The 12,183-nt window shown below is 40.1% G+C and overlaps 1 long non-coding RNA gene across 1 annotated transcript in view; it reads right to left on the reverse strand.

Annotated features, from left to right (window-relative positions):
* Positions 1–2,390: 2,390 nt before the first annotated feature.
* LOC142472089 (uncharacterized) overlaps positions 2,391–12,183 on the reverse strand; it is a 127,324-nt gene continuing 117,531 nt past the window's right edge. Inside the window, exon 3 of the long non-coding RNA XR_012789597.1 lies at positions 2,391–2,912. This is a non-coding gene — a long non-coding RNA (uncharacterized LOC142472089). The remainder of the gene's footprint in view (positions 2,913–12,183) is intronic.

The raw sequence follows: 12,183 nt of genomic DNA on the forward strand, positions 1-12,183 counted from the left end.
CGTCACTGGGGGAGTAGTACCAGCATGGGATTCATGACCCGTCATAGCGGATGCACGGAAAGCGTGCACGCGCTTGTGATGGGGTTGTGTACACAGATGGACGAGCGCACTCACGGGAGCATGCGCGCGCCCGCGGTGATGTCACACGCATCCGTTTTGGTGCCATCATTTGAAAACAAGATCTTATTGTTGGCACTATAAATAGGGGGTCCCTCAGGCATCACATCATACTCCTTGATAAAGCACATTTTGTGTGAAACGCGTAGAAGGGTCCACACCTCCTTTTTTGTTATGCTTTGTGGGCAATACATTTTTCATTATTTACACCACCTGTCTCCCATCTTTCTGGGCAGTGCGCTGCTCTATGAATTTTTTGCATTTTCTCTGCCAAGACAGTATGTTTTTACTAGTCTGCAACTCTCACACCGATTTTTAATATGGGAAAAAGTGAAGCATCATAAACATTAGCTTCTAATAAACCAGATTCTTGTAAATTGAATTCAAGTGATTCAGAATCCATATTGTCTGTTAGAATCCCTTTTGTTTCCCCAGACTCTATTCAGACTGAACTGAGAAAGATTGTGTAATATAAGAAAAATACATTTAAGAGAAATACATAATTGATTTGTAGGAAAGTAAGAACAAGTGAATTATTTATAGTACATTTTGGGTAAAGATGGAGTCTGTCCAAGGTCAAGATAAGAGTTTAGGCTTTGTTCCCAGATTATTCCAATGATTGTTTAATTGCATTTTTGTTTAATGCTAACACGCTATGCATAGGTTACAGTAAATTAATAGCTAGGATTTACTGTATGAATCTGTTTTCTGAGCAGATAAGTCAGAATGTAAAGAATGGACGAACCAACAATACCATCGAGCAATCAAGAATGTTCCGTTCTCCATCCATAGTATGTTTTAGTTTGGCCTGTACACTACCTGTAAATTAAGCTTATTGTTATTTTGCCTTATGATATATAAATGAACTGTCAAGACATCTGTTTTCAGATATTTAATTTGTTATTGGATAAGCGGAAATGCACAATTACAAACATAAGGAACTTTCTTCTTCACAAGGATATTGTCATCTTTGATCAAACTTTAATAATATAATTTTCAATGAACTACGTATATTTTCAATGGTGAGCCACAATCGAATTCATCCATATTTTACTTCCAGCAAAGATGTTTATTTTCAACATTCAAGCAAGAAAATACATGGACTATTTTCAATCGGGGAGCCAGCTCTACAACATACTTAACTTCCAGAGGGGGGATAGAAGTTGTACCCCAGTTACAGGAGTGAGTCTTGAATCTCCTTTCTGAAAATGGTTGTAAGTGAAGTTGTCTAGATCAAAGAACCAGAAAAGCAAAGCTAGATCAAAAGAACTAACAGCAATGAAAGAACCAGAAGAAAATAAACAGCAGTGATTAGATGTTTTCAGATTAATTTGTTTTGTGGAGAGACACCAAGACTAAAAGAACCGTAAAAAGCACTCCTAAATTCAGAACACCCAAAAAGTTTTGAAGAAATAGTTTCAGAGGCGGGGTTCTATCTATTTTAAAAGGCATCAGACAGGGAATTGACCAATGCATGGGTAATTTCCTCTGGTAGTACCTACAGGAAAAGCTTCTGATTGTGTACAGTAAGTACCAAAAGCAGCTAATTATTTTGGGTACTGTGTAATCTAATATGGATTTGATCCAAAACCAGGCTGATAACGCCCAAAGATTCAGGGTGTTTAGAAACATGGGGTTCACTATGGAAGCAGGCTATGGATATATTTAATGAAATTGCTGAAAATAAATTTGGCACCCATGAAGAGAATCTGAGTCCTTGGGACTGGCATTATTTTGCTGTACGTTACTGCGCAATGCCCTGTCCCTGCTTTTGTCTCTTCAATCAGGACCATCGTTTGTAATAAGGGAAGATTTACACTACAGTGGGGACTAAAATCTCAACCGGAAGAAAATACTTTCCTTATTTCATCCCAAGGACTCAGAATGGCTATATCCTTTGAGGACTTTATTTATTTATTCACAGTGTTCACCATTTGTTATTCATCCATCATTTGTTGTTCACTTAAAGCGCCAGGGTCTTTCACCTTTTATTTGTATATTAATTCTGTTCACCTGGAGATTATATTGGGATAGTCTCCGTATTAGGGATCTAGGCAGCTATTCATCATCATATATATATTAATTCACCACTGTGCACTGCACTGTTTTACCTTGATCAAGCGCTATACATAGTAAACATCACATTTGCACTTCTGACCAGAACGGTTTTAATCTATGAGCAAGAATTTAGATAAACTACAGGTCAGTATAGAATATGTACAAAATCTTAGGGAAGATTTACAAAAAAAGAAAAAAACAAGGTAGACCTTTTATCGGTTACTATTGAAACAAAACAGGTCACATGAAAAGAGATTATAGACAAAATATGCAAGATGGGGAACAAGCGATTCCCCCTACCACTGTGCCATCATTTATCACTAAACCAAAGATTTAATCCTAAGCAAAGAAAAGCTTGTTTTAAATGTATACATACTCCAAATCTATGTGTAAAGAATTATCAAGGTGGTGGGATGAATTACGGGTTAATAATGAATTATAGAGTGAAGATATTGAATCACAGCTCTGACATATTATATCTGTTATTGTCATTAAAGAGTGGACATTGTCTGTCTGATATTAGATGTCCACTTTTTTTCAATACAGGTTGGTGTCGTAGTCCAAACATTCGCTTCAACCATGATGGTTTCTTTATTAGGCTTCGGGTCTGTCTTGCATCTTTGGTGCAGCTCACGGAGTGGTCCTTAACGTCTTTAGAAGAAGTGGTTGCCATTCCTCTGCCGAAGCTTCTCCTGGTAGTCAGACATTTGTTCCAAAGAGTCTCTGATACCATGGATCTGAAAAATATATGCACACAGGGGAGGGTGAGAATTCTGAGGTATCAAATAGGAGTCTCTTTCAGGCCTCCGAATACAAGCAGAATTTCTCCCTCCCTCAACTTTATATATCATTATTATTAGACATGGGGAAAAAATTTGGGGTGGATTTGGATTCACAGCAAATCGGCCAGTTCCTTTTGTCCACAGAATTCAGCGGCTCGATATCAAAAAGGGCCATTTGAGTATTGTGGATTTTTTATTTTTGCCAATACACTCTACGGATTCTGCAATACGCTGACGGATTTTTAAGAATCTGCCAACAAGTTGCTGAATCCGGCGATTGGATACTACAAATCCATCAATGGATTGTATCCAGTTCCATATTTTGACCGACCAAATCCATTTGCAGATTTTACACTGCGAAACGGATTTTGTGGGAAAATTTGAGAAAATCGGGGACACGGATTTGTGTGAATTCACCTATCTCTAATTATTATATTAGATTATTTATGTCACTAACATTTTTATTACCAAACATCCATCCGGTCTTGCAACCATTTATTAATACATTTTCAAATTTGTAAGCAAAATAAAAACCTGGTTGTGGGTGGATTAAGGTTCAGGTCCATATAAAAGGCCCTAACCCTCCAGCAGTAAAACAATAAATGGGTCCCGGACGAAGCCCTGGGTCCTGTTCTAGAAATACTAGAAGAATTATAAGCCCAAAATATAATCAGACCCTATCATTCAAGGTGTAATTCTCCTCTATGGCCAGTCAAGAAGCCATACCCCAAAAAATACTTTAAATAGCACTTTCTGGTGAAATAAAATATCAAACCCAGCAGCTACAGGTGGTTTCTCTGATTTAGATATACTATTCTTTTATAGATAGATATAAATGTTCTTTTTCCGTAACTCGCGTAGATTGGTTACATGTGGAAACACAAAAAACAGTGTAATACCTCAGTGGGTAGAGTTTGGAGTCTCTGAAATAGAAAGAAATCAATGAATAGCAAAATGTGAATTATGTCAGTCAAGAAGCCAGATGGGAGCTGGAGACTGACTATAGATTTGAGAATGGTTAACAAATACAACAAATACACACCACCTGCAACACATCTCTTAGGGCCTCATGCAGTAAGCCCCGATACAAAATTTTCGGCACGAATAGCGAAAAGGCTTTTTTTGGGCGATTTGCCCTCGCAGTATTCAGTAAGGGCCGAATCCATCCGATCCCTGCTGAAGCACTGCGAAAGCAAAGCTGCCGATGAGCTGTGGCGATACAGCCTGGCTCCCAATAAGGCTCCCGATAAGCCTTTGGTGCCGATAGATGTTTGCAGCTGAGAGAGACAAGCCGCTCTCTCAGCGCACACATCGGCACCAAAAAAAGTATTTAAAAACAACTTTTACTCATAGTGTACATGTGCAGGGGGTCTTCGGAGCTGAACCGCGTTGGTTTGAGGTCCGGGGACCCCCTGCCCCCCGAGATACAGGCCCCTTTATGAGGTGCCGGTATCCCTCGGCGTTTAAAGGTCCCGATCACGTGACCGCGACCTTTAAACAAACCAGAGGGATACCGGCACCCCATAAAGGGGCCTGTATCTCGGGGGGCAGGGGGTCCCCGGACCTCAAACCAACACGGTTCTGCTCCGGAGACCCTCTGCACATGTACAGTATAAATAAAACAAACACACATCAATAAAGACTCGTTCCTTACCTTGGCGGCTATGTGCAACGGTAATGAAGCAGCATGAATGTCTTTTTAATTATACTGTACAGTGAGCAGGGGGTCCCCTGAGCTGAACCGCATTGCTTTGTGGAGCAGGGACCCCCTGCTTCCCGAGTTACAGGCCCCGGTATGTGTCATCGGGTGGCTGCGTCGCCGCCATGTTTATAGCGTGGCCGCAATAAACATGGCGTCCACACTGTAACCGATGACCCAAACCGGGGCCTGTAACTCGGGAGGCAGGGGGTCTCTGAGCCACAAATAAATGCGCTTCAGCTCAGGGGCCCTCCTGCTTCCGCACAATATTATTAAAATACATTAATGCTGCTTCATTACCATAGCGGATAGCCGCTAAGGCAATGAAGGGGTTAACGCATAGTAGCATGTTTATTGGGGACAAATGCCCCCAATAAACATAGCAGCAATACACAACATACAGTATAGTAATGGGCAGAATGACTATTATCCACAAATGGATAATAGTGCAGTTGTCCATTTACAATACATACACAACAATAAAGACTTTAAATACATATAGCACTCACCCATGTCCCACTGCCACGATGAAGGCCATCCTCATCTTCATCCTGCCCATGCCCCATCCGCTTCTGCAAAACAAACACAAGAATTACAACATCCAAATTAATGTCCCCTAACCCCTTAATCACCATAGCGGTTATTAACCGCTACAGTTATTAAGGGGTTAAGCCACCATCACCCACATACCCTCCCCCACAAAGCCCCCCAATCACCCTCACCCAATACCCACAAGGGAGTCCTACCAAATACCCTTGGGCCTAATACCCCCTCCTCCAGCACATACAGTACAATAATGAGCCAAATAAATATTATCCACATAGGTATAATACATTATTTGGCCATTATGAAACACATTCAATACCGTGAAAATGTAAAGAAAATTGTACTAACCTCATCAATAAGAAGTCTCCGTCGCCAGCATCATCCTTGGGGTCCGTTGCCAACATTATAAATAGCCACAACATTTCAATATCATTAACATAACACTGAACCCCTTAATCACCTTATCGGGTACTAACCTGAAAGGTAATTAAGGGGTGAAGCCATCCTGCAATGCCTACAACAGTTATGCATAACATCCTCAGTGAAATAAATACCCATTGCCTAACCAAATTCCATTTAATCATTCAATCTGTAGGCTCACATGCCTCATAAAACATTGCATTTACAGTGTATACATGTAGCATAACATGTAAACTGCATGTACACGCTGCAAATCAATGTTAACAATACAATAATCCCACTCAAATCGCCATACATCACAAGAAGTATATTATTTAATCCAAGAAACTCACCATCAATGAATTAACACACATCAATTACATCCCTAAACAATTAAAATACCATCCATACCAATTACACAATGAACTAAAGCTATCCTAACAGAGAACCACTTCAAAACATAGACAAAAGTACACCAACAATTACAATATACTAAAGCAAGGCTTTCCATAACCTACTGTACGGCCTAGAAGCCCAAAACTTACATCTGTCTAAAAATAAAATACATTTAGCACACATCAATGCATAGCCACAATGATTAACAATACAGAATAAGAAGCTTTAACAACACTATCATTTCTTACCCTGTATATATATCTGTACACATACATACAGACATACATACAGTGGGAAGAAATGATATGCATTATAAAAAATGAAAACATGAAAAAGCAACACAAAAAACAGTTACATTAAGAACATTTCTTTATTAAACTTACCATTACTTGCCCCCACCGACTCCCGTTGATCAGCTTACTCACGAACCAATCCACGACACCATCCACGACACCATCCAGGAACAAATCCACGAACCAAACCAGGAACCAATCCAAGAACAAGTGCAGGAACCAATCCAGGAAAAAACCACGAAGAAATCCACGAAACAATCCACGACACGATCCAGGAACAGGAACCCATAAAAGAAAAAAACATAACAAATTAAACATTAAAATAATAAAACATGACAATCAAGGGTTGTACTAGTTTTATTCTTAGTGAATCTGTATTAAAATACCTTGTTCCGGGGTCTTCTTGACGTCCGGTGCCACGCCCTGGTCTTCAATCTTCAGGAGGAGGTCCTTCCTCCTCGGCGTCTGGCTTCAAAATGAGACGACATAGGCTTTTATAGGCCTATGACGTCACATTTGTCGTCATATGGTTCCCACGGCCCTGATTGGGCCGTGAAAACCATGTGTTTTGGCCGATGTGAAAAAATTTGATGACGTCACTTAAAGGCAATGCCAGCACAGCCAATCAGAATGGCTTTGCTGCAATTGCCTTTAAGAAAACGTCATGAAATGACACATGGCCGGACTCACATGGTACTTGAACCAATCAGAGTAGGGATGGAGTTCCCACGCTCTAATTGGCTGGCTTACCATGTGAGTCCGGCCATGTGTCATTTCATGACGTTTTCTTAAAGGCAATTGCAGCAAAGCCATTCTGATTGGCTGTGCTGGCATTGCCTTTAAGTGACGTCATCAAATTTTTTCACATCGGCCAAAACACATGGTTTTCACGGCCCAATCAGGGCCGTGGGAACCATATGACGACAAATGTGACGTCATAGGCCTATAAAAGCCTATGTCGTCTCATTTTGAAGCCAGACGCCGAGGAGGAAGGACCTCCTCCTGAAGATTGAAGACCAGGGCGTGGCACCGGACGTCAAGAAGACCCCGGAACAAGGTATTTTAATACAGATTCACTAAGAATAAAACTAGTACAACCCTTGATTGTCATGTTTTATTATTTTAATGTTTAATTTGTTATGTTTTTTTCTTTTATGGGTTCCTGTTCCTGGATCGTGTCGTGGATTGTTTCGTGGATTTCTTCGTGGCTTGCTTCCTGGATTGGTTCCTGCACTTGTTCTTGGATTGGTTCCTGGTTTGGTTCGTGGATTTGTTCCTGGATGGTGTCGTGGATGGTGTCGTGGATTGGTTCGTGAGTAAGCTGATCAACGGGAGTCGGTGGGGGCAAGTAATGGTAAGTTTAATAAAGAAATGTTCTTAATGTAACTGTTTTTTGTGTTGCTTTTTCATGTTTTCATTTTTTATAATGCATATCATTTCTTCCCACTGTATGTATGTCTGTATGTATGTGTACAGATATATATACAGGGTAAGAAATGATAGTGTTGTTAAAGCTTCTTATTCTGTATTGTTAATCATTGTGGCTATGCATTGATGTGTGCTAAATGTATTTTATTTTTAGACAGATGTAAGTTTTGGGCTTCTAGGCCGTACAGTAGGTTATGGAAAGCCTTGCTTTAGTATATTGTAATTGTTGGTGTACTTTTGTCTATGTTTTGAAGTGGTTCTCTGTTAGGATAGCTTTAGTTCATTGTGTAATTGGTATGGATGGTATTTTAATTGTTTAGGGATGTAATTGATGTGTGTTAATTCATTGATGGTGAGTTTCTTGGATTAAATAATATACTTCTTGTGATGTATGGCGATTTGAGTGGGATTATTGTATTGTTAACATTGATTTGCAGCGTGTACATGCAGTTTACATGTTATGCTACATGTATACACTGTAAATGCAATGTTTTATGAGGCATGTGAGCCTACAGATTGAATGATTAAATGGAATTTGGTTAGGCAATGGGTATTTATTTCACTGAGGATGTTATGCATAACTGTTGTAGGCATTGCAGGATGGCTTCACCCCTTAATTACCTTTCAGGTTAGTACCCGATAAGGTGATTAAGGGGTTCAGTGTTATGTTAATGATATTGAAATGTTGTGGCTATTTATAATGTTGGCAACGGACCCCAAGGATGATGCTGGCGACGGAGACTTCTTATTGATGAGGTTAGTACAATTTTCTTTACATTTTCACGGTATTGAATGTGTTTCATAATGGCCAAATAATGTATTATACCTATGTGGATAATATTTATTTGGCTCATTATTGTACTGTATGTGCTGGAGGAGGGGGTATTAGGCCCAAGGGTATTTGGTAGGACTCCCCTGTGGGTATTGGGTGAGGGTGGTTGGGGGGCTTTGTGGGGGAGGGTATGTGGGTGATGGTGGCTTAACCCCTTAATAACTGTAGCGGTTAATAACCGCTATGGTGATTAAGGGGTTAGGGGACATTAATTTGGATGTTGTAATTCTTGTGTTTGTTTTGCAGAAGCGGATGGGGCATGGGCAGGATGAAGATGAGGATGGCCTTCATCGTGGCAGTGGGACATGGGTGAGTGCTATATGTATTTAAAGTCTTTATTGTTGTGTATGTATTGTAAATGGACAACTGCACTATTATCCTTTTGTGGATAATAGTCATTGTACCCATTACTATACAGTATGTTAGGGGGGTATAGGTGTTGTTGGGTATATATATATATATATATATATATATATATATATATATATATATATATATATATATATATATATATATATAAAATATAATTATTTATTTATGTAGTTATTGTGGGGCTGGGGTGTGTATTTTTTTAATATTGTGGCTAGTGGGGGTGGGTGAAAGGGGTATTAGCCCCAACGGTGGTAGTTTAGGGCTTGCGGGTGGGTAGCGGGAGGCCTTAACCCCTTCAGGACCGTAGCGGTATTAACTGCTACGGTCGTGAAGGGGTTAAGTGCCCCCGCAACCCCCCCGCAAGTCCTAAACTCACACCCAGGGCCAAATACCCCCCTCACCCATCCCCGCTACCCACAATAACGCTGGCACGGTGGGTTAACCCCTTCATTGCCTTAGCGGTTAGCCGCTAAGGTAATGAAGTGGCTTTTAAATGCCTTTTTCCTGCCTCGGATGCATGCCGGGGGGCTCCGGTGCGGGTATCAGCTCCGGAGACCCCCGGCATCAATCACAGGCAGGAAAAAGGGATGATTTTTTCTAAGTGTCGCCCTTGCCGATGCTTCTCCTTCAGCAAGTTGCCAACTTTAGTTGGCGGGCTGGATTGGCCATAAAATCTCCAATCTGGCCTGCCGATCAGCACAGAAAAGCTGATCGGGGCTTACTGAATTCAGGCGGGAAAAAAAAGTCCCGATAAGTGGCTTATCGGCAGCCGGGTGGCGAAAAAATTTTTTTCGGAAGAAAAGTTGCCGGTAATTCCCACTTATCGGGGCTTACTGAATCAGGAGGGCAAAAAACGGCTATAAAATGCCGAAAAAGCCTTATCGGGGCTTACTGCATGAGGCCCTTAGTCTCCACTCCTGATATAACAGCTTTGGTTGATGCAGACTGTAAGGTGTTTAGTTGTTTAGACGTTAGCATGGCTTCTTTGCAATTGAAGTGCACCCAGATTCCCAATATAGATTTGCTTTTGCATTTAAGGAGTCAAAATACACCTTCACATTTTGCTTCAGGGATTTCATAGTTCACAAACATATTTTCACCAGGCCCTAGCCAGGGTTTTGGAACCAATGGAACTGGGAGACACAGTCCTACAATATGTTGCTGATCAGTTGATACAAACGAAGAATGAGGTAGAGCATGTGGAGTTATTTTTTTTAATCTCTTTATTTGGACATTTACAAAAAGGATACAGTGTACAGTACAGAAAGGAATGGTTGCGTTAACATCTCTATGGTGCATTTTTATTGAATATGCAATTCTTACACATATATTTCAAACATTGATCCTTATGTCGATATCTTATGCCTGTACATGCTTAACCGTATCTTATTCCATATTTTTCGTCCTACAGTACTAGTACTAAGGTTTCTTCCATAGTCCCATTTTTTTATTTGTTATTAGCTGTTTTCCTTCTTATTCTTTGAGTCCTATTAGGCTCTTTTTTCCTTGTTAATTAATTTTGAACTTTTAACTTGTAACTTCAATTTCAACTTTATGTACCGGTCTATATATCATAGAATTTTAGAGTCCTGGGGTCCAAGGGAACAGGGGGAGTGGGGAGTCCATGTTTTGTGTCTTAAAAAGATAAAAATATATATATATATTTTTTTTATATGGTCATCAAGTTCCATATGGGTTAGTCTAATGTTTTCCTTAATGCCTCCTGTTCTTGGCTTGTAATGGTATCTAGAAACAAGTTCCATTTGGTAGTGTAGTTCTCTGGTTGGAAATCGGGTATTGTTTCAAGTGTTGTTTTATTATCATAATACTGTAGTTTGAGAATTAGAGACTTGTTCGTTCTACTGTTGGTGGCTCTGGAACTATCCATTTAGTCATAATAGCTTTCCTAGTTGCTAGTAAAATAATTTTGGTTGGTCGGATTTCTATATTATAATTGAATTTTATTCTCCAGGGTTCCATATTACCACATATCATGGGGACTAGGTATTTTTCCCACAAAATCATCGTTATTTAGTAAATACTATATATTGTAAAACCCGATCCCAAAATACTGTGATTTTATCTCAAGCCCAGAAACAATGTTTGAGGTCAGCCTCCTTAACCCCCCATTTAGAGCATTTGGTGGTTTCTGTCTCTAGAATGTTTTGTTGTCTGATGAATGGTATGTAATCTCTGTGTAATATCCTAAACTGCATCTCCCTCCGGTTTTCTGATATTATTAATTTACATACTTTTCCGTTGCCTAGTATCATTTCCTCCATTGCTTGAATTTCCAGAAAGTCTTGTTGCCAGGATTTAAGAGTGTTTCTATTATTTTTCTCTATTTCATAGTCTCTGATTAATTTGTCTAAATCTACTAGGGGGTATTTGGATTCCTTATACTTGTTGAAAAAAATCATGTTTTTCAGGAGGTGTAAAGCAGCAACTGCTGGCTGTCGATCGCTTGACTTGAGAATTCTGCATTTCAACCCGTCCCATGCCTTGAGATTTCAGTGAACAGACTAATGGCCCATCGGATTAACACACCGGTGGTCCTTGCGTTTGAATGGAACTCACGCTGTGTGAATCCTACTGGGTTCCACCTGTCTGTAAGAGACGAGCAGTAAGAGAAAGAATTAATCCGTCGTTCTCCCTACGCGCCTCAAACAGGCGATCGCAGGGATTTTATTTTAATAACATATTATTGTAGCAGGTTGTTTCTGGAGCTGAACCAATCAATAGGATTCAGCTCCGGAGACCCCCTGCTACAATACTGTATTATTACAATAAAATAAAAGCTGTGCAATCGCCTATTAGAGGCGCGCAGGTAGAGTGACTGATTCAGTCTATCTCTTACTGTGTGTCTCTTACAGACAGGTGGAACCCGGTAGGGCTCACAAAGTGTGAGTCTCATTCAAATGCAGGGATCCCTGCTATGTTAATCTGATGGGCCGTTACAGCTTGCTATGGACCATCTCGTGAGATGGCAACAGATTTTCCTTGGCAACCAGGCGACAACTGACAGTTGCAGCTGTATTTTGAATTTTTTAAGTCTTTTGCTGTAATCCATCAATTGGATATATGAGCTTATTTGGTGGATCCCTGTATACCTTTCCTTTCTAAAAATATGTGCAACCTTTTTTTGAACAAATCTATTGTATCTGCCATCACAGTCTCCATGTGTAATGAATTCCAAATTTGAACTGCCCTCACTGTAAAGAACCCTTTCCTTTGTTGCTTGTGAAATCTCCTTTCTTCCAA

Source organism: Ascaphus truei, chromosome 1 (genome assembly GCF_040206685.1).
Source record: "Ascaphus truei isolate aAscTru1 chromosome 1, aAscTru1.hap1, whole genome shotgun sequence".
Taxonomy (NCBI): domain Eukaryota; kingdom Metazoa; phylum Chordata; class Amphibia; order Anura; family Ascaphidae; genus Ascaphus; species Ascaphus truei.